Here is a 3,465-nt window from a genome sequence, read left to right as displayed (position 1 = left end):
CCCGCTGAGTAGGCCGGGGGGCAAAGTACGACCAAAATGGTGGACGGTGGAACTCTCAGAACTCAGGGCGACGAGTAGACGCCTGTTCAATAAAGCCAGGAAGAGTGGACAACACTCCGACTGGGAGCTCTATAAGATCGGACTGGGCATCTATAAGTCCGAGATAAGAAAGGCCAAGAGCGAGTCATGGAGAAACTTCTGCGAAGCCGTAGAAGGTTGTAATGAATCATCTCGATTTAGGCGAATCCTTGCGAGGAATCCCGTACCCTTGGGATACCTGAGGGACGAAGAGGGCAACTGGGCGATGAGTGGAGAGGAATCGCTTAAGCTACTCCTTGATACTCATTTCCCAGAAAATCCTGCACCGCGCGAACCTATCGCTGTTGGAAAGGGCGAATGCTCTACCTCCTCCTCCGGTGAATTACTGGAGAGGCGCCGACTGCTCTGGGCAATCGACTCTTTCAAGCCCTTCAAGTCCCCGGGACCGGATGGCATCATTCCTGCGCAGCTGCAAAAGGCTGTGGAGGTCTCGTGCCGCTGGCTCACCCCTATCTATGCGAGCTGCCTAGAAAGAGGATACATCCCGGGGGCTTGGAGGTGCGTAAGGGTCACGTTCATCCCCAAAGCAGGGAAGAACTCTCATGTATCCCCGAGGGACTTCAGACCAATCAGTCTCTCATCTTTCTTATTGAAGACTTTTGAGAGACTGATTGACCTGCACATAAGAAACAGGATTCCTCGAGAGCGTTTTAGCCCCTCTCAACACGCCTACCTGAAAGGTAGATCCGTGGAATCTGCCCTGCACTCAATCGTCAAAACCATAGAGGAGTCTCTTAAAAACAAAGATTTTGTAGTGGGTACCTTCCTTGATATCGAGGGGGCTTTCAATAATGTCCTTCCTGGGGCGATAATAAGAGCCCTTACTAAGCTCGGAGTCGAGAGCTACTTAGTAAGGCTCATCTCACACTTGCTGCACGACAGAACTGTCACAGCGGAATGGGGCAACGCCTCTGAGCAGCGTAAAGTAAGCAGAGGCACCCCGCAGGGAGGCGTCCTTTCACCCTTCCTCTGGATAGTCGTGATAAACGACGTCCTGGAGGAATTGGAGAGGACAGGATGCCGGGTTATTGCCTACGCGGATGACGTGGCACTCATCGTCAGAGGAAAGTTCTTGAACACTCTGTACGATCTCATGCAAGGGTACCTAAACAGGGTCACAAATTGGTCCGCTAGCTGCGGGCTTGCTGTCAATCCTGGAAAGACGGAGCTCGTTCTTTTTACCAGGAGGTACAAAAAGCCTCATGCCCAGCTTCCCTCAATAGGGGGTGTTCCACTTGTTCTCTCTGACAGGGTCAAGTTCTTGGGCGTGATCCTGGACGGAAAACTGTCATGGAAACCTAATATTGAGGAACGAGTGAGGAAGGCATCGGTGGCCCTCTACTGCTGCAAGAATGCCATAGGGAAGAGATGGGGCCTCTCCCCAAAAGTGATGTATTGGCTATATGAAACCATAATTAAGCCAATAATGTTGTATGGGGTCATCGTCTGGTGGAGTTCACTGGAAAAGACCACTCATGTTAGGAAGCTAGAGCGCGTGCAAAGGGCAGCCCTCGTTGGGATCAGCGGGGCGCTCCGAACCACTCCCACCTTAGCGCTAAACGCTATACTCAATGTCGCACCTGTCGATATTTCGGGCAAAGTAGCGGCGGTTCGCTCAGCCATTAGGCTCAAAAGCTCTGGGTTCTCTTTCAATCCAGCGCACGGACACTCGACAATTCTCGAAAGCTTCGACTTCGTGCCGAAAGAAATGGACCGGGGTCACCCGAGGCTGGCCCCTAAAGGATCCTTCTCCACGCACATCCCCTCTAGGAATGAATGGAAGAGGGGTGGTCTTTGGAGAAGAGGTCCAATAAACATCTTTACGGACGGATCGAAGCTGGAAGGGAGAGTTGGAGGAGGTGTCTACTGTCAGGAACTCTCAGTAGATCTTACTTTCAGACTGCCGGATCTCTGCAGCGTCTTTCAGGCAGAGGTGGCCGCTATAAAGGAGGCAGCCGATTGGCTACGCACCAATGTACTGTCAAAAAGGAAGGTAAATATATATACTGATAGCCAGGCGGCAATCAAGGCGCTGGGATCGCTAATGGTGTGCTCAAAACTGGTTGGGGAATGCCTGACCTCTCTCTCAACTGCCTCGGAGTACTTCCAGATCAAACTGATTTGGGTCCCGGGGCACAGTGATATCGCGGGAAATTGCAGGGCTGATGAACTGGCCAGGCAAGGCACCCTTGAGGCCATCACCTCGGATAGGGAGGGAATTGGAGTTCCGTTGGCAACCTGCGGCCTGCTTTTGGACAGATGGGCTCATGGTCGGCTCAGCGAGCGCTGGGAAAAAACCCCGACTTGCAGAGTTGCAAGGTCCTTCTGGCCGGTTGTGGACCGCGGGCGGTCAAGGGAACTGCTGCAGCTGGCTAAGCGTCAGCTCTCGATTTTCACAGGTGTACTGACCGGACACTGTCCAATGGGAACCCACGCGGTGCGACTCAATATCGTCACGGATCCCTACTGCCGCAGTTGCCTGGAAGACGAGGTGGAATCATCTCAGCACTTCCTACTCAACTGCCCGGCATTCGCTAGATTACGGTTTAAGCATCTCGGTGCGCATTTCATCGACACTCCCGAGGGACTCTCCGGAGTGGACATCAGCTGTCTGAAGAACTTCATTATGAGCACCCAGCGCTTCTCGTAATTTTTTTACGCAGTTACCGTTCCTATGTAATGTGGTATCACAATGGACAATCAAATGTCTAAGTGAGTCCCCTTTGCGGGTCTGCCACCTTAACCTAACCTAACCTAACCTAGGTCAGAGTTTGCCTAGCATACTCGACTCGGAACTCAATCCCGGTTGTGACTAAGTATGGGTTGAATTAGTGTTCTCTGCGAAATGCTTGAGTCAGAATTATGCCGAGTAAACTCTGGGAAAATTTCAAGTCTGGTGTTGCGGTGGTTCTCTATTGTTTTAGGCCAGAGAAGCCTATCCCCCAATTGCCCAACTTGGTCGGTCTTAACACCCTGCCCCCCCGTAGTTCAACACCGCTAAGAAGAACACAGGGCAGGCTGTCCTGAAAAGGACACTTGGCCGCGAGTTTATAGCCGTCCGGCGGCTGGGAAAAACGTGTATATATTTATTTTGTTTCCTATTCATTATGGCTTTGCGGCCCAAGAGACATTTTCTTAAAGGATAACTCGTCAAAACTCCGAAAGGCATTAGACATTTTGATAAGGAGAACTCGTCAAAACTCCTAAAAAACAATCCTAATGGGATGGCGGATTGTCAGGCAGCTCACGACTCCCGGTGGGAGCGCGCGTGAACGTCCTATGAATATAGATGCTCGGGGAGGATACTGGGCGGTTTGTCCCCGACCGCCAAAGTGCCCAGTGAAAAGGACAGTAAGAGGAAAAAAA

This window comes from Rhagoletis pomonella, unplaced genomic scaffold, assembly GCF_013731165.1.
Source record: "Rhagoletis pomonella isolate Grant_MI unplaced genomic scaffold, Rhpom_1.0 Rhpom_scaffold_00008, whole genome shotgun sequence".
NCBI classification, from domain to species: domain Eukaryota; kingdom Metazoa; phylum Arthropoda; class Insecta; order Diptera; family Tephritidae; genus Rhagoletis; species Rhagoletis pomonella.
The sequence above is the reverse complement of the archived record's forward strand: the minus strand, read 5'-3'. Positions refer to the sequence as shown.